Raw genomic sequence first — 24,783 nt, forward strand, 5'->3', positions numbered from 1 at the left:
CATGCATTAGACTACAGTAAAAACACAACAGCACGCACACATCAGAACCGTGTGTTGGAGGGCACTGGGCACATGGGCGTGTGTGATACTTGCAAGATTACTGGACCAGATCTCTTGGTACAGTAAAAAATGCTTTTGATGGGCAGGTGAGATGGCCCAGCGGGTAAAGGTGCCAGCTGGGAAAGCTTGGAAATTTGGGTTTCTCCCCTCCCCCCTACAATAATGAATTAAGTTGTCAAAAGAAGGCTTTTTATGATATTATCGTTCAAAGCTTGAAGGCTCAAACACGCACAGCATGTGTATTTAGCATAGGTCACACTGAAAAGCTAAATTCAAAATTCCTCAATTTTGAGGCTGCATCACTCTTCACCCAGTAAGGCCCTAATTTAGAGCCGGGAGAACTGCACGAGTGGGTTCAGCTGAGGACCACATGCATGCAACCCTTATGCAGCAGCAGCAGCAGCAGCAGCAGCGGCAGCAGCGGCGGCGGCGGCGGCGGCGGCGGCGGCGGCGTGCTTCTGGCTTCACTCAAATCACTTCTGATCTCAGGAAAGTCACAGGCTTTTGTCAATCTTGAACAGCAAGTGTGTGACGAGCATGCACCACAGCTGGGCACTACGACAGGAGGATGGGGTGGGGAGAAGTGGGGCACTGCACCTGCCATTCTGGGGGCCTCTTGTGGGTTCTATCTACATGCGCAGAGGACGACACACACAACCTTCCAAACAACTGCTTCTCCGTGAGCACTACCAAGGGTGCCGGGAGGTCGGGGACTGATGAACACCCGAGACAAGGGGATTAGAAAGACGGCTCCCTAGGGAGGTAGGACTTGAGCTTGGTCCTCACCAAGGACAGCCAAGACCACTAAGGCTAGGCAGAGACCTGATAAGGCGGCCGAGAGACAGGGGTGAGGGACGAAGAGTGGAGGACGGGTGAAGAAGGGTGTATGGCATGTCTACAAGACTGGAGGAGCTCAACTTCCAGCACAGGACCCAGTGAAGTCTACGAGAAAGGTCAGGATGTGATCAGAGCCACTTCAGGAAGAAATGACAGAAGCCTGATAATCAGAGAGAGACTGGAAAGATGGGAAGTTTGAGAGGCTGTAGAAGTTAAATATCAGGGTGACTCGTAACCACCATAACGAGGGAGCAATCGAGGACAAGTCATCGATGACTTTCCTCACAGCGATAGGTGACTATCATCTCCTGCTGTGGAGTCTCCAGCCTGGGAGGAAGACGGGGTAGTGACCACCCTTTGGCCAGAAGGCAAGGTCAGGGATTCGGGATCCGGGCTGGTATGGGCAGACACTCAACCTCACTCAAGCGTTCCCTTCGTTCATCAGTGAGCAACTAAAGGGTGCTGTTCGGGGGGAGGGGGAGGGCTTGTAGAGAGAAAGGGAAGAGGGGTGAGAGAGAGGAAGGGCCGTGAGGGAGAGAGGACAAGAGATCCTGAAGAACGTCAGCTGATCATGCCGTTCCCCAAGCAAAGCAACAGCAGCTTCGAGCGGGTGCTGCGACCTGGAGACCCCTCTCCTGAACCCCTCAAATGGCTTAGTCCAGAATGTGCCCAGTAACTGTGGGGATAGCATCTGTGCACACAGCCTGTCTCACCCTGAAAACACCCAGGCCCTCTACCTGGGATGGTCCTTATTCCCTTTTACTTGGTGTTTATCACATACACGCCACTCTTCTGGGTAATTTTTTTTAAATTAGGGGTTAGAGAGATGGCTCAGCAGCTAAGAGCACTTGATACTCCTGCAGAGAACCTGGGTTCAATTCCCAGAATCCACATGGTGGCTCACAACCGTCCATAACTCCAGTTCCAGGGGACCCGATGCCCTCTTCTGACCTCTAAGGGCACCAGGCTGACACATGGTACACAGACATACATACATACATAAAAGCAAAACACTCATACACACAAAATAAATCATATATATTACACATAATAATATGTGTGATACACAATCATATTTATTTGTGTGAGCATGCACGCACGTGTAAACGCATCAGGGCATGCACATGGCAGTCAGAGACAGCTTTTGGGAACTGGTTCTCTCTTTCCACCATGTGAGCCTGGGAACTAACCTCAGGTCATCAGGCTTGGCAGCATGTGCCTTTACCTGGGGAGCCACCTTTCCAGGCCCCTCTTCTAAGTACTTTACATGTATCAACACATTTAATTCTCCCAACAACTTTACCAAGAGGACACAACAATCTCCCTGGTATACAAATAAAGAAATAGAATCTCAGAAGATCACACAACCCGGAGCCGGTGAGATGGCTCCTGCGACCACACGTGAAGACCCGAGTTCAATTCCCAGGACCCACATGGTGAAAGGAGAAAACCAACTTCCACAAGTTGTCATGTCCTCTGACCGCCATACATGCACTGTGGCACACACTTGTGCGCACACACACACACACACACACACACACACATACACACACAGTTTTTTAAATACTAAGTAACCTAAAGGTAGAATACATGCAGAATAAATAGACAAATCCAGGTAGTGTGGCCCAAATCTGTCTTCTCTTCCAGGAAGCTTGAGCACAGCCCCTTCCTAGATCCTTTGCGGTAGCATTTGGAGACCCAGACAAGCGTCCCTAAGGCCCCCATGCTCTGTGCCTATCACTCTCTCCCATACTGCCCCGAGTGTCTCTTTCATAGCACAACCTGCAATTGCTGGGCCAGGCGGTGGTGGCGCACGCCTTTAATCCCAGCACTTGGGAGGCAGAGCCAGGTGGATCTCTGTGAGTTCGAGGCCAGCCTGGGCTACCAAGTAAGTTCCAGGAAAGGCGCAAAGCTACACAGAGAAACGCTGTCTCGAAAAACAAAACAAAAAAAGCAAACAACCTGCAATTGCCTTAATTGTGTATTTAGTTGTTTATTCTGTTTCTCTAACCGGAACACAAACTTCGGTAAGGCAGAGAGACCTAGCCTTTTGTTATCCTAGAATAATTCTCTGGTTCACATAGCCATCCTATGAATAACTGCTGAATGAACCAGGGGTGGGGGGGGGGGGAGTGTCGTGGATGCTATGTCGAGCTACGCGGGGTCATAAAGTATCGAGTGCTGTTCTCCACCCTCTGGTCTCGTTCTTTGACCACTCTAAGTGTTCAGCATCCTACACAAAAGCAGAAGGGAGCCAGGGCCCAGTTCCCTACATGGACAAAGCTGACACATTTATAAGTGACTGTCAAATCCTCCTGCCTGGGTCCTTGAGCACACAGTGATAAGCCTGTGGGAGGGCAGGGATTGTGGCTTCTGATGACCCCATCGGTAGCCTCCACCACCTTCGGTATTTACGGGACACTGGAAGCTGTCAGTGTCCGAATCAGATCTGAGCTCCCTCCAGAGAACACGTGCCTGTCTCTGGGATCAGGAGGTTCCCTGAAAAGGAACACACTGTCACCAGAGCTCTACCCTGGGAGAAAGGTTCTACATCGATGCACAAGTTCAAACAAAGACACCATTTTTATATCCCACGAGTGCACAGCACATACTGAACCTGCTGCCCATGAACATGCTAAAAGAGGTACCCACTCTGACCAAACACTATTACATACAAACACCATGGTTGTTGCTTTCACATACGCTCTACCTTGTGCATTGGCCATTATCTCTATTCTCCTTTGACAAATGAGAAAATCGAGACTCAGAGGACCCAAATCCCACAGCCAGTGGAGACTGACGCACTTCCCACCCCTCCTCTGCTTTCAGCGGGCTCTGCCGGGCTTTGTGCTTCCGCCAGACTCCCTGCTCTCCCGTGACCTAAACTTTGCTCGCCTGTCCCATCCCTTGACTTGAAAACGACCTCCCCTTCCACCTGTTGCGATCCTGTCCTTCCCTCAGTCTTCCCGCATGCCAGCTCCTCCAACTCTCCAGCTGGAGTTCACAGTCCATTTCCACAAGCCCCCACCGATGGAGTCCAGGAGCCCCGCGGTATAATTCTCTACTCCTCAGCTGGTGCAGTGAGGGAACCTGTCAGTAATTTTCCTCATTTCCTCCCAATGCGTGGTGAGAAAGTGCCTGAGAACCCAGCACTAGAGAATGAGGAGGGGGGTAAGTCAAGCTTGTGTCTGAATGCCTCTGCGGGGGATAAAAAGGCTCTAGGCCAATTAGTCTCCAAATCAGAACATCACCTAGGAAAGGCAAACTTAGGTATCACAAGTCCACCTAGGCACAAAACCAACCTCCCCAGCCTTCTGACTTCATAAGGCTTGAAACCTAAAACCAGGATGTCTAGGGAGGAATTCAAGTAGAATTGCTTCCATGAGATGTCTCTCACTGGGGAGACACTAATTGCAGCACAAGACGCTGGGCAATGAGACAAAGCTCGCCTTGCTCCACACATGGTCAGGTATCACACTCTCAACTTTGCTCTGGCTGCACCATAATTCACCAGTCCTGGAAGTCAGGGCCTGTCCTTCCTGAACCATGGACCTCTCCAAGCCCATGGCCACACCACACCCACCAGGGGGCTCCTGGTTTAGAGTGAGTCTCCATGTCCTGCATTGGAAAGCATCTCAACCTCACCTTAGGTTGGAAATAAATACCCGCAAGCAACCTTCAGGGCCCTACAACAGTGCATTATCTTCCTCCCTCAATTTGGTGAGGTTTTTGCAAAAAATAACCGCCTCACAAACAGAAACATTTCCTGATCTATAAGCCACTTTGAAAACAAATCATTATGCCGTTGAATATTTTATGATGGGCCAATGCACCGGAGAAGGCAAGGCGCGCTTTCGCCAACCCTTGCCATGTCTATTTTGAGACTCCTGGAGCAAACTCCAAATGCTTCCTTCATTTTCCAAACACCAATTTGTAAGTGCTGGATAGATTCTTGGTGAATTAATGGCTCCACCCAAACTGACCCTCCAAGGCAGAGCTCAGAGAATCCCCTTCTGTAGAGCGTATAGCCAATCTATCTCAATCTATTTCAATAATACATCTCATGAACACTACTTCCACCCTACCTTAGAAAGGCACCAAAACCAGCCAAAACCCGTGCGTGGACTTGCCCAAGGTCACACAGCCTGGATCGCCCCGGGACACTTAGCCCTTGGAGCGCCTCCATTTCCAGAGGCTTTCACCACACCCATCCTAAAACTCAGCCAAGGCTGCTGTAAGTTAGTGACGTGACCCCCTTCCCCCAATACTGACTTCTGGTGTCTCCAACCTTCCTCTCCACGCCCCATGAGCCCTGGAGCCGAAACACTCTCCGGGTGCTCCTCCACTCAAAACAGAGCAATACAGACATGACGCCTCAGCTGATCGCCCTGGAGAACAACTCAACCCACTCTGGTCCAGGTGTGGCCGTCGAGACCGGACAGGGAGGGCTCATCTGAGGTCACTCAGAAAGTTGGCGCTGCCGGCGGCCGCACCTGAACCCAGGTCTGCCTCCCGGCTGGCCGCTCCTCCCACTAACTACACGGTGCAGACCTCGGAAACTTAAGGCACAGGGATCCCGTGTACAGAGTTAACCGTTGCAGGTCCCAAGCAAGCCGGCGGCCAAGGCACGGGCGCCGGGAGTGAGGACACGAGGAGCGGCGCGGGTCACCCGGGAGCGAGCGCAGCGTGGAGGGCGGCGCGGAAGAAGCCGAGGGGGCAGCTCCCGGAGGCGCAGGCCTGGGATGTGGGGGACTCAGGTCCTCCCCAAAACTTTGCGGCGGCGCGGGGGCCTCGCCCTTACCTGCAGAGGCGGCGCCGCCCGCGCGCACGCGGAGCCGGCGGGAGCAGTGGCAGGGGCGCCCCGCCCAGCGGCGGCCACGGGAGCGGGCCGGGCTCGGGCAGCGGCTCGGCTCGGGCTCGGCTCGGGCTCCGCCTCCCGCGCCGCGGCTGCAGCCCGAGGGGGGAGACGCCGGGCCCGGCTGCGCCCGCGCCGTCTGGCGGCGGCAGGTGCTGAGGCTGCAGCTGCGGGGCCGCCAGCTGCCGGCGCCGCGACCCCCGCCCCGGGGGAGGAGCCCCGCGCACCGCCCCTGCCGGCTCCGGAGGTCCTGGCCCGCCGCAGTGGGCGGTCCTGCTCCCACCCCGGCCCTGCCTCCTCTGGCTCTCCCCACCTCACCCGCCCCGGGACACGCAGCGTCCCCACGGGGACACTGAGGCCGGGAGGGGAAAGGGACACCCCAAGGTCACCCAGACCCGCGGCCTGAGATGGAACCCACAATGATCCCTTTCTAACCTCTGCCTTCCCAGCTCTCTTTCCTCGAGGTAGGAGACCCTGGGGAACACAGAGGACCTTTATTCTTTCTTATGTCTCCCCACTCTTGGTCCCCAGTCTCTCCTGCTGAGGGAAGTGGAAGGGAGTGACCGCACTTTAGGCACTGTTGACCACTACCCCTGCCTCTGCCCTGAGAAGCCATACTCCCCAATCTTTCTGTTCTCCTGCGTGGCTCGGAAAATCTGGAAGCCATAAACTGCTGGAGTAACCTGGGGCTTTGCAGTCATGCCTCTTCTGATTCCCCCAAGTCGGGTCACCCAGTTTCTGTGTTAAAACCCTACCACCTTTCTCTACCCATGCAAGTCTCTAAGATGCAAGAGCTAGACCTCCAGGCTTATGCTGTGCCAGACACGGGAGGAGCGCCCTCCAGAAAAACATGGTCCTTGTTTTCTAGACCGTACAGCCTACCCGACTTAATAAAGTGCTGATCTGGCATCCATAGCACCATCCCACCTGCTGAAGGCCTGCTGGAGGGGATGCCTTCTGAACATCAAACTGGACCGCCAACTGGAGTTGGCCAACAGAATGTGGAAAGGCACCAGGCTGTGGCTGCGGTGGTGTACACCTTTAATCCCAGCACTCGGGAGGCAGAGCCAGCGGATCTCTGTGAGTTCGAGGCCAGCCTGGTCTACAGAGCGAGATCCAGGACAGGCACCAGAACTACACAGGGAAACCCTGTCTCGGGGAAAAAACAAAAAAGGGGAGGGGAGAGAAAGAAAAAGAAAAAGAATGTGGAAAAGGCGTTCCAGGCAGAGGACCAGAATGAAGACCCCAGGATGTCGCAGATTTCACAGAAACAGGGGCAGGAGTGGAGCTGTACTGAAGAGTTAGAGGAGGCTATTCCTGGTCAATGGTAATAATGTTGTGTTATTAATGGCGCCGGTTCATGGGATGAATTTTGGGGATGGAAGGGGTGCCACCAGATTGTCAAATGTTGGCCATTTTGGGAATCAAATGGAGCAGAGACAGGCGGGATCCTTAATTCAAGGTCAGGTGGGGCAAGCTACAGGTCAGCCCTCGGCCCTTGGGAACCAATCGGGCCTGCACACGCTAGCTCCCACCAGCTCCCGAGCTTCCAGTCCCAAACCCAGGCCACTCTCTCGCCAGTGGCTCCATTTTTGGAAGACCCATTTCCATGGGTGGATGCCTCTCTTCCCTGTTTCTGTTCTAGACAGGGTAAGCACCTCTAGGGGAAGTGGGTAGAAATGGAAGATTCAGAAGCCATGTTGAGTTTAAAGTCAGCTTTAAGAAAATTAAATATATTTCACAATAGCCTGTGAACCTACAATTTAAAAAAAAAAGTTTAATTGAATGTCTATGTCATAGACGAAGATCAATAACTAAATTATGCCCACAGTACAGATTAAGCACCAAACAGGGCATGTGTCAGACAGGAAAGCAAGAGCTCAGCCATGTTGTCCAACAAGAGCAAAATTTTCCCATCAGGTCTGATCCTATCCGTCACCAATTTCCTAGCTGCTGAGGTCAGAGGTGTCCTTCCAGCAGGGCTACCTTTGGCTTCAGAGCCCCCACTCTGTGGGCTGCCATCCTGGCCGCTCTTGCCCGACAGCCTCCTAGGCTGGCTCTCCCTCATCTGCCAGCCTGGTAGATCCCACAGTTCCATTCTTTGCCTGTTGGACGTCTTTCTTTTTGCACTCCTATGGAGCAATTCTTCTTAATTTTATTAGAACATATTTATTGTACAAAGTGACAGGCTTCATCATGACATTTCAGGCAAGTACCTAGTGTACTGCCATATTTACCACCCCATTCCTATCCCCCTTCCTCCTCCTAGTCAGCTCTCTCTCTCTCTCTCTCTCTCTCTCTCTCTCTCTCTCTCTCTCTCTCTCTCTCTCTCTCTCTCTTGGTTTTTAGAGACAGGGTTTCTCTGTGTAGCTTTGCACCTTTCCTGGAACTCACTTGGTAGCCCAGGCTGGCCTCGAACTCACAGAGATCTGCCTGCCTCTGCCTCCCGAGTGCTGGGATTAAAGGCGTGCGCCACCACCGCCCGGCTAGTCAGCTCTCTTTATCTTCCCAAATAGTCTCCCATTTTCAAGTATATGTGTATGTATGGAGTCTAAATTACATATAAGAGAAAACATTGTCTTTCTGCATCTGACTTCTATGGACTGGTGACTCAAGTCCAGTCATTCTTTTGAGCTCCAAACCCAGACACACAAATGATGCCTGAACACCTCCCGAATACCCCTCCAGGGTCCCAGGCTCAACAGAGCCAGGAACAAATGCATATCTTTCCCTTAAATTATGTTTTTCTGTCTCTACTTGTGCAGGCACCATCTTCCTACAGGCACCAAAGCCAAACCTCACTCCTGGCGGCCACTAGGTCCAGTCCACCCTGTCTCCCTAATGTCTCTTACACACTCCTCTTCATCTATCGCCCTTGCAGCAGTTTATAGGAAAAATGCCTGCTGCTCACACTCAACAAATTCCCAGAGCTGGAGCAGTAAACACAGCTCCCACCCAGTATCCAATGACATGAGGCTAGGCCCTCAGGGAACAGAGGGGCATGGCCAGCAGCCAGAGGAGTATGAAATTTGCCTCATGGTCAGAAAATGCTGCAGATGCACAAAAAGTCAGATCTAGACTGAGAAAACCTCTAAACAGATATAGCATGCTTAAAAATGTGCTTAGGTGCTGAAGAAAGAAAAGAAAAGATGTATAGACACTCATAAAAAATAGTTTAAAATTTATAAAGTGAAGTCTTTAAAAAGAGAGTAAAAGAGTATTTTTAAAAAGCCATGTAAAGATGGGAAGTACACAGGGTGTCTGGAACCTGTATGGTGCTTTGTTGGCATTGAATTTTTTTAAATGCTAATGAATAAAAAATGACAACTGCTGAGAGACATTGGATTATGAGAGGGACTGCTGAATTAAACCAGCCTATACACTTTAGGGATGTCTTGGCTTCAGAATGGAAATTCAGAATGGAAAATATGTTGCATTGGGGAAGAAGCTGTACTTTCGTTTCCACAGGAAATGAGAAGCTGTGGATTCCTTCAAAATTAATAGAGACCAGATTTGATCAGGGAGACCTCCTGAAAATCTTTTCTACAGACATAAAGAAATTAATCAAGAAAAACTACGAGATAGGTGATGTATATGCTGATCCCTCATGCAAACAGCTCTGAGACTGGATGAGACAAGATAAATCTTGTTGGCTAAAAATCCTCATGACTTATTATTAATACTGTCCTTTCACATGGCATGGAGAGAGGTTTGGTTATACCAAATAGACTTATGAAGTTGACAGATGCCTTTTTTCTGCTCAAATATAAAAAAAAGTATTTAGCTAACTTGTACAAACCAACTTGGGTTAATACAGATATATATGTTACCTTTAAAAGTTTGTATGTTTTTAGAAAAGAAAAAAGGACCAAACACCAATGGAGACATGTAGTCCAGGTGATCCAACCTCTCAGAATGACTCTATAGCAGTTTCATCAAAATTCTACATCCAGAACAACTTCACGGCTGCTGGCTGAGATGGTCCAGCCCCACAGACTATCCAGCCAAGACTTCAGTTAAGCTGTACAGTTTCCCATCACGCAGAGACTGAACAACAAATAATACGGCTAGTTTTCCCAAGACTTGACCATTATCCCCATTTTCTTAGGGTCCCCTAAAGATGCCATTGCCCTCAGACAATAGGAACATGATGACCACATTCCCAAGAGGTGGGGTGGGTGGTCATTTGGTGGGGTATGGATGTTTGTAATTGTTTACATGGATTGGCTGAAAATTGTTACTGGTCATGGTAAGAGAGGAAACTAAGCAACAAGGTTGGATTCAATGATCATTTCTTAAGGGAAAAAGGGGCATATAGCATATAATGATGGGATAAAGAGGTGTATTGTTGGGTCTACTTTTGAATAACCACTAGTCTCAAATATTTTACATTGGTATGTATTTTTGTATATTGATACAAATTTAAGTTTTTTTTATAGTGTATATATGTTTCTACTCTTGTTTAACGTATTGTACCTATGCTGGTCATTTAAAAATATAATCTATAATTAAGAAATACAGGTTAGTAGTCATCTATAATAATCAAACTTGTAGTTATGTTAGGTATGCCTTCAAGGTTAAACAGAGATATATTTTAGATAGATAGAGGGTCTTCAAATACTTCAGAGACCAACATAATATGGCATTTAATAAGTTTAATGACCTAAGGCTTTTATGACAGTGAGATATACCTGCTCCTGGCAGCACCAATTCACTTCAAAAAAAAGGATGATGAGCATCAAAGAACCTCCATATGGAGTTTGCTTTTATTGTGGCAAAACTAGCCACTGGGCAAGAAACTGCCCTTGTCTCAGCTGCTGACAGCATGCTCTACAAACTGGACATGCAGGACACAAAAGAAAGTGACTGCTAAACCTTGCCAAGACAAGGTAGGACAGTCCTTCAAATTCCTTCTTCACAGAAAAATCTGTCAGATATTCTAGACTGGTAGGCCAAAGATGGATGACCCAATACTACAGAGGAAACTTGAGTGACTGTCCAGGCAGCCAGCTGTCTCTGTTGTTTATATAGTTTTGGAAGTTGTTTGCTCTGCACTTCTGGTTTACTCAGGTAATATATCCTTCTCCGAGTCCATGATGGAATTAAAGACAAGATAGTTATAGTTACAATTTTCCTTGCTACCAAATTCAGAAAAGAAACTTACATAATAGATGTAAACTATATAGGGTTGAGAGACATAAAAGCTTAATTTGTTTATCTAAGAAAATGTTTTAAAGTCTAAAAAGATAGTTTTGGATTGGTAATACAAGTTAGAATAAAAGGTAAATTAGGTACAAAACTTTGGATTCACCAAGATAGGATAGATAATGGAATATTTTATCTGAATTTGCCAAATACAGATAAGACTGGACATTGTAAATCTAATTCCTGATAATTGTTCTTATTGTATATAGTTTTACTATGTTAGAATTAAAATCTTTCCTTTATTTAGACAAAAAGGGAGAAATGTTGTAGGATATTTGTACATTGGGTGAAAATGTATTGCTGTGATTGGTGTACTAAAAAACTGAATGGTCAATAGCTAGGTAGGAAGTGTAAGTGGGACTTCCAGGCACACAGAGAGGAAGTCAGAGGAGAAAATTGAGGTGCAGAGACATGCCAATGAGACCTGGGAGTCGGATATACAGAATGAGAGAAAGGTAAAAAGGCACAAGGCAAAATCTATGTTAATATAAATGGGTTAATTTAAATTATAAGAGCTAGTGGACAAGCCTAAGCTAAGGCTGAGCTTTCATAATTGGTAAGAAGTCTATGTGTCATTATTTGGGGGCTGGCACTAAAGAGAAAGACTCGTAACAATGGTGTGTGTGTGTGTGTGTGTGTGTGTGTGGGTGTGTGTGTGTGTGTGTGCACTCACGTGCATATGAACATGTAATGTAGATGCCCATGGAGGCCAGAAGCATTAGATCCCTGGAGGTGGAGTAACAGGCTGTTGTGAGTCACCTGACATGGGTGCTGGGAACTGAACTCAGGTCCTCTGCAAGAGCAGTACACACTCTTAACCACTGAGCTCTGTCCAGCTCAGTCTCGCTGCTTCTTACCAGGGTTGTGGTAATACCTCCCGTCTCACCAGTTTCTCCTTCATCCTTCTTACGCTGCCACAGTCTCTAAACACAATCTGATAAGTCCCTTTCCTGAAGATTCCTCTGCTGCTCCTTTCTTTTTTTTCTTTTTTTCTTTTTTTTTTTTTTTTAGATACAGTCTCTCTACCTGGAGCTCACTATATAGGACAGGTTGGATTGGAACACCCAGAGATCCTCCTGCCTCTACCTCCCAAGTACTGTGGTTAAAGGTGTGCACCACCATGCCTGGCAATTAAGTCTTAATGCCCTACTATGGCTAAAGGCCCATCTCCACTCCTTGCACACCTGCCCACCAAACACCTATGTTCCCAGGCTACATCATGAAATAAAAGACACGAACTTGTGCTCGCTTCAGCTTCACATATACTAAAAAAATGGAAGGATACAGAGAAGATTAGCATGGTCCCTGCAAGAGGATGACACAAAAATTCATGAAGCATTCCATATCAAAAAAAAAGAAGAAGAAGACACAAGCTTTGTGCTAAAAATATAGACTAAGAGCCAGGCACCTGGGTTCAAATCCCAATACTGCCACTTTTTTACCCTGTGTAATTTTGGGGAAAGTTCTAGAACCTCTGTTCTGGGTTTCTTCCTCAGGAAAGGGGGCATCACAGGAACACCTGCAACCTGGCAATGATCTAAATTCTGCTCTGGGGCAGGGGGATGGCCTGCTAGCCAGCACTGTTAGTGATGCTTAATCCATCGGCTGTTACCTGCTTATAACAGTGTGCTTGCTCTGCTTACCTCAGAGAAAGAGGCTGAGCGTCCAGAGAGTAAGTTTCCTGCGTACAGTTAAAGCAGCTGCCCTGAGGCTCACATCAGAACTTCTTACAACTGAAGACTTGGCGTGAGTGCTCACCACCCACTAGAAGGTTTCCTCAGTTCCCACCTCTACCCTGCCTGACAGACAAACTCATCCTTTAATATTTTCTGCTTCTTCAAGCCCTCCTAGTCTCCCTCAGTGTATCTGATAAATTTCCACATCTGTCAGATAAATCACCCCTCCCCCCGACACACACACACACACACACACACACACACACACACACACACACACACTCATTACAGTGTTTTGCTAGTGTGTCTGTCTTCTTGGGACCCTCTTGAAAAAGATAATGCCTTACTGGGTTTTGTCTTCCTACTATGCCATAAATGCTTCTGAGTGAATGAATAAATTGGCAAATACACACACACACACACACACACACACACACACACACGTAAGCTTCTCAGAAGAGGTTTACCCTAACAGCTGTCATTTCAATACAAATCAGTCAGTCTTCTCCTTCGTCACCCCGAAGAGTCATTTTTGATGGAGGACAGCATCAGGTGTTGCTGTATTAATACAGAACCAGACACGGTGAGACTGCTATTTGGTCGAGCCTCGTCCCTCTCAGATGTCTCTCCTTTTTTTAGTCACGCCATATAATAACCCATAATGAGACTCTGTGTTGCATCCTAATGAGACTTCCTGACTAAAACATCTGAGATTTTAATTTATTTCCCATAAGTACCATTTCAGCTCAAAGTTCCTTCTCTCGATGGCAGTGAGGGTGCCATTTGTCATCTGCTAAGTGCCTGTACCTTCCCTTTATCTGTACTAATCTTCTTTGCATTCAAATACTCCTAAGAGCTGACTTAAAAGTGAGCTCTTTTATACAACTCCCTTCTTAGAATGCCCAGCTCCTCCTGACTACACCTCTATTGTTCCCAAAATAGAATAGTTTACTGCTTCAAATTTCAGTTTTACTGTCTATAGTGATTTAGAACACAGAGTATTCTTCAGAATGATCAAATTCCATAGGGTTAAAAAAACAAAAACAAAAATCTGACCCCTCCATTTTGTATGGAGTAGTATTTTATATTAGACATTATAAATATTTAGTTTGTGTGCCAGAATGCAAGCATATTGGCAATTTTAATGACTTCACATCAAAATACTGAGAAGCAGGATGGGTGAAAGAAATCACTGTGGCTTGAAGCAGGACAGAGGAGGGGTGACATAGTGTTCTTCTACTTGTATAAATCCTCTCCTGCCTGGGGACTCAGCAGAAAGGAGAAGTGGGGTTCAGTGATCTTCAGGTCTCTTTCACATCTAAATGGCATGAGTCCTTAGTGGTTCCAAGCAGTCGTTCGTCTGTCCACTCCTTCAGCCTGGCTGAGTGACCATCATGGACTTAAGCCCTTTGAAGTGCAATGATTTTAATATAGATCCATACTGGATAAGGAATGCAATAGTGGCTTATATTCAAATTCTTCTTAATGAGGAAGCATAATAAAGGCAATTGCATTGGGACTCTTGTAGAATATTAAGATGTTACATTTGTGTATGCTGTGGAACATTTGTTTAATGATGCAAAGATGTGTTGCATTCTTTTATGTTGCATTTGTTTAACTCTGCAAAGCTGTGTTACTTTGCCTGTCTAAAACACCTGATTGGTTTAAAAAAGAGCTGGATGACCAACAGCGAGGCAGGAGAAAGGACAGGCAGGGCTGGCAGGCAGAGAGAATAAATAGGAGGAGAAATCTGGGAAGAGAGATGAAGAAGCGAGAAAAGGAGAAGCCAGCCACACAGCCACACGGCCACACGGCTACACAGCCACACAGCCAGACATGGAATAAGATGGAAAGAAAAGATATACAGAAATAGAGAAAGGTAAAACTCAGAGACAAAGCTGGGCGGTGGTGGTGCACGCCTTTAATCCCAGCACTTGGGAGGCAGAGGCAGGCAAATCTCTGTGAGTTCGAGACTAGCCTAGGCTACATAGTGAGTCCAGGACAGACTCCAAAGCTACACAGAGAAACCCTGTCTTCAAAAACAAAAAACCAAAAAAAAAAAAAAAAAGTTCAGAGGCAAAAGGTAGACAGATTAATCTAAGAAAAGCTGGCTAGTGCCAGGCAGTGGTGATGCATGCCTTTAATCCCAGCAGTCAGGAGGCAGAGCCAGGCAGATCTCTGTGAGTTCGAGGCCAGCCTGGTCTACAGAGCGAGATCCAGGTCAGGCACCAAAACTACACAGGGAAACCTTGTCTCGAAAAAACAACAACAACAAAAAAGCTGGCTAGAAACAAGCCAAGCTAAAGCTGAGCATTTATAAGTAATAATAAGTTTCCGTGTGATTTATCTGGGAGCTGGGTGGCCCCACCAAAGAGCTAAAAGGGTAAAAAAAAAAAAAAACAGACTCTGGTGAAGTAAGTCCCATGAACTGTTAAGAGTGTTGCAGGGGACCATTGGAAGTAAGCCCCATCCAATGCAGGCATAGTGGAGCACAGCTGTGTCTTGCACTCATAAGGATAAGGGATAAGGAGCCCAATGTGGTCACAACAACCAAAGAAACACCCCTCTATGACATCTCTGCCAGAGTTCTTGACTCTGGTTCCCCCTTCCTTGGCACATGGCAAGCCACGGTTCTGGGCTACAGCTTCTCCTCTGCAAAGAGAAAGAATGGTATCTGATGACAGTCAAGCCCCTGGGAGCCCTTTGTTGACTGATTTTTGAGATCTGGATTCTAGAGTTAACATTATCTAGTCACAAAGGAGAGGTGCTGCTGTGCTCTACAGATGGAACCAACCAGGCAGCTGTCCTGAAGACCACGTGACTGCCGGAGGCTAAGGAATTATTGCTCTACATGGAGAAATGTTGGCATTAAAAGCAACAGTTCTTACTCCCTAGATTTGAAAATGAAGGTGCAGACATCCTTGCTCACTTATTGAGAATGAATCATCTAGTCATAAAGTCCTAAGAACTGAGTTGGATTAGGAAGTCCGTGCTATAGCTTGAATGAGAATGCCTCCCTCCAGGCTCATGCTTGGAATGCTGATTCCCCAGTTGATGGTACTGTTTAAGGGGAACTGAGGACTTTAGAAAGTAGGTCCCTCGGTGTGGCCTTTGGATGCTGTAGGCTGGCCCATGGTTCCAACATGCTCCCTGTTTTCTGATCCGCTGAGATATAAACAGCTGTCCTCCACCACACGCTGCTGCCATGAACAGAACAGCCATGTTGTTCTGCTAAACATGTGAGGCCAGGCGACCACGAGTTAAAATTAACATTTCCTTTCCTCTGCCGATTCTGTTGGGCATTTTGGTCACAGTGATACCACAGGGTCTCTCTGTGTAGCCCTCACTGTCCTGGAACTCGCTCTACAGACCAGGCTGGCCTTGAACTCACAGAGCTCCACCTGCCTCTGCCTCCTGAGTGCTGGGATGAAAGGCGTGCGCCACCATGCCTGGCCACCATGTCCTTCTTAATGGATTGCTCAGTCTTCTACACTCTCCAAACCTTCCTAATCACTTACTGCAGTCACCCACTAACCATGGCCTCCTGGCACTTCTGTTTCGTTATGGGTCTGGAGCACACATTTTCTTTCTGGATTGCTCCCTTCGCTCTCACATAAGCCTGTCTGCTTGTATTTCTTTCCTTGATGCTACTGATAACACTGGAATTCTAATATTTTGCTAATGCAATGGACTTAATGACTTGGAAACAGAGGGAGAAATCAGGACATTTGCATAGAGTAGAGAATGATTCTCACAAGTAAAAAAAAAAATTACTCAAGGTCTTTATGGCCTTTACGTGGTACACTTTGATCTCATTCCTCTGGTGATAGATTCTTCAGTGTTTGGGGGACAGTGTTGAACATAGGGGAATGGATTCGGCATCTCCTATGCTGTCTTTTCTATCTCTTGGTTTGGGAGATCAGCTCCCAGGAGTGCACGCCCTAGCGACTGTGACTGCTCTCTTGTGTTCCTAGTGTGGTTTCTCCCACTACCCGTGGTCCTTTTCCTACAGGGAGTTCTGCTCTGGATATACTGGGTGGTGGCAAATTCACACCACCAGCCTTCTTCCTACAACCCCAGCAACAGACGGTACCATCTTCCAGCACTATGGTCAAACCTTCTATCCTTCCAAGGAATTTTACACTTGTCAACACCCGAGTCAGAGCTGTGTCCCCCCCCCCCCCCCCCCCCCCCCGTCTCATTCTTTCCAGCTCCTCGAGTGACGCAGGACAAATACCTTTCCCCCTATCTCACAGATGATGAAAGTGAGCCAAGTTCAGAGAGGTCAAATGTCTGCATGGAGTTGCAGAGCTTGATAATGGGATTCAGATCCGAGTGTCTCTGAGCAGCAGGGTTCTATCTTGTGTGTGGAGGGGAGATGGCTGCAACCAAATCACCTTACGAAGACATTCCCTAAGTCACCTTAGAGTGACTACCCAGGGACATTCTCTTCAGATAGGAGCTTGCTGCCTACAGCTGAGCTCACCGCTGGGGTGACTAGAGGACACAGAACACTGGACTCTGTAGCTGAGGACTACAGGACACCTCTGGGGGTGTCCTCGGGGAAGATAGTCACTGTAGGACCAATGAATGTGCTGCTCCACCATGCTGTACAAAATTTCATGGTGAATCAAGGTCCAAGACCCTAGAAGATGGCTGTGGTGCATTCATATATTTGAATACTTGCTCCCTAGTTGGTGGAACTATTTGGGAAGGATTAGGAGGTGTGGCCTCATTGGAGGAGGTGTAACACTGGGCTTTGAGGTTTCAGAAGCCCATGCCATTCTGTCTCTGTTAGCTGTCTCTGTTCATGCTTGTGAATCCAGATGTAATCTCTCAGCTACTGCTCCAGCACCATGCCTGCCTGCCTGATGCCATGCTCCCCACCATGATGGTCATGGACTCTAACCCTCTATAGCAGTAAGCCCCACATTACATGCTTTCTTTTATGAGTTGCCTTGGTCATGGCATTTATTACAAAAAGTAACTAAGACAGTGGCCTGCCTCCCTAGTACGTTTGCAGTGAGAGCTGTCAATCTTAGAGGAGCCCAAGGGGCCCACCTCATCCTAACTGAGATGGATGATTAATAAGAAGGGAGAGGCGGCTCTGTCCTCTTGTGAGCAAATATCCTGATTCTACTGAGACCTGCCCCCTGGGGGGAAATGTTCCAAGTGGGCCAAACTGCCTTTCCCAGAGCCACTGCTCACCTGCGCAGCATCCTATGTGGATTAGGAAGGGTGTCCAGGGGCTGGAGAGCTAACTCAGGAGTTAAGAGCTCTTGCTGCTCTTCCAGTGGATCTGAGCTTGTTTCCGGCCCACACTGGGTAGCTCACACTACTTGTATTTCCAGCTCCAGGGAATCCAACCCCTTCTTTTGGCCTCCATAGACCTCCACAGGCACACACACACACACACACACACACACACACACACACACACCCGGTATACACACACATAGGCACACATACACACATAAATGAAAAAGAAAAGGCATTCACTATCAGATGTCTTTGTGAAAATGAGCTGATAATTGGCCCTTCCTTTGGGCCAATGTAGCTCCACCCCAGGGTACCCAGCTTAGCAAGTACCAGGTACCCTTGGGAAGCAGACAGTGAGGTGGCACACAGCAGCCAGCCCCTCCCCATTCATTTGGGGACTGTCCAGAGACCCTAGAGGTCTCTCCTACTTCATCTCCGCCTAGTAGGTCCAAAAAAACACCTTGTTCTCCATTAAACCACTGAAGAAGTAGTAGTGTCTTTCTTCCCTTTCTTGATTCTGAACTGCTGCTCCCAAGAGGGCCACAACAGGCTGGCCTGGACAGGTACTAATGGGAGCAGGCAAGGCAGAGCAGATGTCACTGAGGGGAGTCAAGTCCTTGAAGGGATAGCATCAAGTTGGTACCCAGAACCATATGGGATAGATATTCTGTCTTGTAAAGAAGAAAGAACGCTTCGGTTTGGTTTTGTTCTTGAGACAGGGTCCCATGGAGCCCAGGCTAACCGGGAATTTGCTCTATACCCGAGGCTGACACAGGGTCCTTGTCCTGCTTTTGTCTCCCAAGTGCTGGGACTATAGGCGTGCGCTACTACGCCTGGCAATACAATACATTAAAAACAAAGAAACAAAAACCTAAGAACTGTAAAGAGACTCACACAGAGATGGAAAAGAAACGATTAGAGTGAGGATGCCGGGGAAATGAACTCAGGTTCTCTGCAAAAGCAGCAAGTGCTGTTAACTGCTGAGCAGGCTCTCCAGCCCCAACAGACAATTGTTAAATGTAAACATTCCAGCCATCCGTGGCCACACACCACCATAATTCAAATGCTCAGGAGACCAAGGTAGTGGCTAGTGTGTTGGAGTTCAACTGGAGCCACCAAACTATAAAAATAAAAATTCACCACTTCAAATGTGGAAGTGAAAATCAGAGTAGCCCAGCAAGCTGTAAGTGCAAGTGTTGACAAATTTGCTGCGTCCAGAGGCCGCCAACGACAAGAGTCTCCAAAGGAGCAAAACTAACAAGCGTGTAGAGCTGTCCCAAAGAGGAAAAGAGGAGCGTTTGAAGAACTTGAGTTACCAAATACAAATTCACCATTTTGCTGTGCTATATGAATTGAAAAACACAACCCTAGGATGTCCAGTCCCAGATAAAATGAGAGAGACACCCTTTTTCTTCTAGACACAGTTAAAACCCCTAAGTGTGATATATAAACAGCCCAGGCAGACACTGAACACTGCAGAGAGAAGGCACAAGTCAAAGAACTTGAGGACTCAGGGTGATATAATTCTTTCCTACACATCTCAGACAGAGCACTAAAGAAACCAACAGGCAGGAAATACTGGGCAGGGAGCGGGGTGGTGAGAAAGAGACACACAGAGACAGAGAAACAGATCCTGATCTCTGGAGCTAAAGAGATAGGAAAGGTTGGTGACAATACCCCCATTCCAGCCAAATACCACGGGAAAAGTGGCCCCCAACCGTCCCCTGCTACTCCTCTGCACTGGTCAGTGGGAGCATCGCCTTGCCTTGCTATGGTTAACTCTACTTTACACATCACACCAGAGTGATCTTCCCACCCTGTGACAGTGTGGTGACATTGTTCTGTCCCTGACAGTCAATTATTACCTGCTACAATATAGACTGAAGTAGGATTTAGATCTCAGGATAAAACGTAAATGTCCAAGATCTAACTTAAAACAAAAAATCACCCGTCATAACAAAAACAAGAAGGATTTCACTTTGAATAAGAAAAAACAGACAGCAGATACCAAATATATTTGCTAGGTGTTGGGGTTATCAAGAAAATGCTCAACACACACTTAGGACTTCTCTGACATAAATGAAAACATACAATGCCAGCTCCTGCTTCCCCCCCACCCCTGGGAAAAAAATAGATGTTGAGATCCAAACAGATGTTATAGAACTGGAAACTTTACTGATAGAATTTATGAATTCACTGGCAGGCCTGGAGAGAGGGCTAAGAGCTCAGACTGCTCTTCTAGAAGACTTGAGTTTGGTTCCCAGCACCCACATCGGGTAGTTCACAACTACATGTAACTCTAGCTCCAGGGGATCCAGCAACTTCCAACCTCTGCAGACACCTGAGTTCATGTGCACTAACTGCCCCCATACACACAGTTAAAAAGAAAATAAGTTAAAACACTTGCTGGGAAGCTCATGCCTTTAATCCCAGCACTTGGGAGGCAGAGGCAAGCAGATGCCTGAGTTCAAGCCCAGCCTGGTCTACAGAGTGAGTTCCAGAACAGCCAAGACTGAAAAAGTAGACAGAGAAACCCTGTCTTGAAAAACCAAAAGAAAAAAAAAAAACCAAACAACCAAACAACAACAAAAACTGACTGGCCAGACTCAATAACTGAGTAAAAATAATACAGGATTAAAAAAAAAAATCGGTAGATCAATAGTCTTTCTCCTGAGCAAAAGAAATACAATGAAGAAAAAACCAAACAACCCCCGCCCCCCAACGGAATTAAGCTAACAGTCACAAGATCAGATTCCCAAAACGAGTAAAGAACAGTGCTGAAAAAGCTTGCGCAGCAGTACCTGTTCACAGGCCGTGTGTGGTGGTGCACGCCTATAATCCCAGCACTCAGGAGGCTGAGGCAAAAGATCACAAGTTTGAGGGCCAGCCTGGGTTACATAGTGAGTTCAAGGCCAGCTTGAACTACATTACTATCTTTAAAAACAAGTGCTACCAGGCAGTGGTGGTGCATGCCTTGAATCCTGGCACTCAGAGAGCAGAGGCAGGTGGATCTCTGTGAGTTCGAAGCCAGACTGGTCTACAGAGTGAGTTCCAGGACAGCCAAGACTACACAGAGAAGCCTTGTATTGAAAAACCAAACCAACCAACCAACGAAATAAATAAATAAAAATAAAAAATAAAAAATAAATCACTGAAATTCTCCCAAATTTGGCAAAAGACAGCCAACAGTCAAGAAGTCAATATCAAACCCAAAGGGATAAAGCCACGGAAACCCATGTCAGAATGTCATAATTACACTGAAAATGGAAAACAGAGAAACAGTGTCAACACTAAGAGGTCTGACCCAGGGATGCCAGTCAAATGACAGTGGCCCTCTCAGAAGAATCACAGTAGCCAGAAGAAGGTGGTACGATCGATACCTTGTAAGTGCTGAAGGAAAGTCAGCATCAACTTGGATTTTCATACCTAGCAAAGATAGTCTTCAGGAATGAAGGCAAAGAGTGGGATGAAGAAGCCTGAGAATCTGTGGCCCACAGACCTTCCGTAGAGTATGCTATAGGACATGATAAATGAAACAAATTTAAATTATCAATAATGGAGAATGAATAACAGCAATGGTTAAAAAAAAGGGGGGGAGTGGAGAGATGGCTCAGTGGTTAAGAGCACTTGCTGCTCTTTCAAAGAACCCAGGGTCAGTTCCTAGCCCGCACATGGTGCATACACATAAAGGCAAAACACTCATATACATAAAATAAAAATCTTAAAAAGTTTGAGTAATATAGTGGGTTATAATTTTCCTCTTGACTTTTAAATTTTATGCTCGATAGAAGAAGGGAAATTAATTATAACATTGTCGGACGTCATTCTCAATATGTGTAGAGGTAATAATTAAGGGTGGGCTGGGAAGATGGTGCCATCAATAAGTGCTTACCCCGGAAGCATACGGGCCTGAATTTAACCCCAGAACCCATATTAAATACAAATTGAGTGTGGTGGTGTATGCTTACAATCCTGGTGCTGGAGAGGTGGAGACAGGAAAATCCCTAGGGTTCACTGGCCAGCTAGCCCTTGGCAAGTTACAAGCAAGCCAGTAGAAACCCTGGGACAAAAGACGAGGTGGCTGGTGTTTAAAGAACAGTAGCTGGTGGGGGGTGGGTGTGCATGCACAAAAACCTGGATTCTGCCCCTCGCACCACATAAACCAGGGGAGCCGCACATCTGGAATCCCAGGACTTGAGAGGTCAGCTTCAGTTACACAGCAAGTTTGAGTCTAGCCTGGAATACTGAGACCCTGTCTCAAAAAGAAAGTATATCAAAGAGAATTTAAAAAGCTAAACACAGGCTTTATGCAAAATATCCTTTGGAAAATGTATTGAAAATTAAGAAAAAAGTACTGATTCCTAATTATTTGTCAAGCACTATTCTAACCAGTTTTTTATTATTTCATGTAACAGCCCTAGGCATTATATATAATTAGCATTTCCATGTTATTTTGTTTTTGTTTTTATTTTATGTGTGTGTTGTATGTACCTCTCATGACTGTATAGGCACAGGCATGTAAGGCCTCTCTTGTACATGGAGGCCAGAGGCTAATGTTGAATATGTTCCTCTACTCTCTTCACCCGACTTGTTGAGACAGGGTCTTACTCTGTAGCTCTCGCTGGCCTGAAACTCACTGTATAGACCAGGATGACCTTAAAGACAAAGAGATCCACTTACCTCTACCCCTGGAGTGCTGGGATTCAAGGGGTGGCCACCACGCCCTGCCTAGTCGTCTGTCTCTGTCTCTGTCTCTGTCTCTGTCTCTGTCTCTGTCTCTCTCCCTCCCTCCCTCCCTCCCTCCCTACCTACCTACCTACCTACTTACCTACCTACCTTCCTTCCTTTCCTTCTTTCTTTTCTTTTTTGAGACAGGGTTTCACTATGTAGACCAGGCTGTCCACGAACTCATAGAGATCCACCTGCCTCTACCTCTGAGTGCTATGATTAAAAGCATGACCACTTTGAGGCATGGTGGCATACACCTTTAATCCCAGCACTCAGGAGGCAGAGGCAGGTGGATCTCTGCGAGTTCAAGCCAGCCTGGTCTATGGAGTAAGTTCCAGGACAGCCAGTTTTTCTGTTACACAGAAAAAACGCTGTTTCATAAAACCAAACCAAACCAAATACAAACAAACAAACAATCAAAGCATGCACCACCACACCCAGCCCATTCACCTTCTCTTTTGAGGCAGGGTCTCTGAACTAACTTGGAGCTCACTGATTCAGCTAGGCACCATGACCAATGAGCTCTAGGAAACCATCTGGGGTTACAGATGCCACCACACCTGGCATTTCATGTGGGTTCCGGGAATCCAAACTCTGGACCTCATGCTTGGCCAGCAGGTCCCTTACCAACTGAGCCATTTGACCATCTTAGAGATGATAAAACTAATGCCAACCTTATCGAGTTCCTTCTGGTTGTCTACTGAAGGATACTAGAGATGAATCCGTGTTAACCACCTGAAGAGGGAGAAGAGACACATCTTCTAGGCAGAGAACAAAGAGCCTGTCGGAGGCTCTGAGGACAGAGAGAAACCTCACCTGTGTGGTATGTGTTTTCAATATGCTATTAATTATCACAAAGCTCCAACAAACAGGCATTATGGTGTCTAGCTTGCAGGTGAGGAGACTCAGCAAGGTTAAGCAACTTGCTCAAGATTACCCAGCCAGCAGGCAACGGGGTCACAATTTAAATTTGGTTCTCACATGGCACCCTGATAGATCCACAGGCTAGAATGGCCTTGGAGTCTATTCCCACAGTATTGTCAATGTCAAATTAGCTGCCTTATAATGACCCAGGAAGGAGGGCTTCGGAGAAGGGTCTGGAGAAACTGCTCAGTGGTTAAGAGGACACACTATGCCAGGTGTGGTGGCGCACGCCTGTAATGCCAGCACACCAGAGCCAGGCGGATCTCTGTGAGTTCAAGGCCAGCCTGGTGTACAGAGTGAGATCCAGGACAGCCACGGCTATTACACAGAGAAACCCTGTCTCGAAAACAAACAAACAAAAGAGCACATACTGCTCTTCCAGAAGACCAGAGGTTTGTTCCCAGCACCCATGTCAGAGGGCTCACAGGCACCTGTAACTCTAGTTCCAGGGGCTCTGACATCTCCTTCTGACCTCCACTGACTGGCACCAGCCTGCAGGTGTACATACCCACACACAGACACACATGTAATCACATAAGTAAAAATAAAAATATGCCTTAAAAAAAAGAGGAAGACAGGAACAAAGGGAGGGAGGGAGGGAGGGAGGGGGGGGGGGGGGAGGGAGGAAGGAAGGAAGGAAGGAAGGAAGGAAGGAAGGAAGGAAGGAAGGAAAGAAGGAGAAACCTTTAAAGAGAAAAGGCTCTGTCCTGCTCTCTGGGTGTGTTAGCCCAGCCTACCTGTGTCTTCACTATCGAAGAGCTGCAGCCGGATTTCTCTGACTTTGGTAGGGAGGAGAGAACTACAAACTTGAATGGAGAGAATGGGCATGTGAGCTGGTACTCCTCCTGACCCCTAAGTTCTGAGAGCTGGGACCCACCCCTTGGAGTCAAAGACAAACTGGGCAAGTCTGAATTGGGGGGGGGATGGGGGTGTGGGCTGGTGTTTCTCCTTAAGTTCTGAGAGCTGGACCCAGGGAGACCCTGGCACGGGGACCATTTTCTCCATGTTCTCTCCTGTCTTCTGTAGGACAGAAGAAAGGAAGGTGACCCAGATTTTCTTAAAAACAAGGCTTTGTTCATGTTTTGCCACGATGTACTGTGACACTGTGTCTCAGCCTGTTCTTTGAATCAGAGGAATGTTCTAGAAAGGATCTGGGCTGCTGGGTCAGACATGGCTTGAATCTTAACTCAAGCCCTTTCTAGCGTTCTGTCCTTGAGCAGATGTGGGCTCCGTTTTTTT

The 24,783-nt window shown here is 47.2% G+C and overlaps 1 protein-coding gene and 1 non-coding gene across 4 annotated transcripts in view; one reads left to right on the forward strand and one right to left on the reverse strand.

Annotated features, from left to right (window-relative positions):
* The window catches only part of Frmpd1 (FERM and PDZ domain containing 1), a 112,342-nt gene extending 87,872 nt beyond the window's left edge, over positions 1-24,470 (reverse strand). The window contains exons 1-2 of one of the 3 annotated variants that reach the window (XM_052716576.1): positions 24,282-24,470; positions 21,273-21,406 (exon numbers count right to left, since the gene is read on the reverse strand). The gene's annotated coding sequence lies outside the window, so the exon portion shown is untranslated. Of the gene's footprint in view, positions 1-5,698; positions 5,797-21,272; positions 21,407-24,281 lie in introns of those variants that run through there. The other 2 variants (XM_052716575.1, XM_052716574.1) reach the window with 2 other exon arrangements.
* On the forward strand, positions 12,197-12,307 carry LOC128097999 (U6 spliceosomal RNA). Its single transcript, XR_008214051.1, has one exon. It is a non-coding gene; the product is annotated as a U6 spliceosomal RNA (small nuclear RNA).
* Positions 24,471-24,783: the final 313 nt, after the last annotated feature.

The sequence above is a fragment of the Peromyscus californicus genome, unplaced genomic scaffold (assembly GCF_007827085.1).
Source record: "Peromyscus californicus insignis strain IS unplaced genomic scaffold, ASM782708v3 Scaffold_5__1_contigs__length_169319896, whole genome shotgun sequence".
NCBI lineage: Eukaryota > Metazoa > Chordata > Mammalia > Rodentia > Cricetidae > Peromyscus > Peromyscus californicus.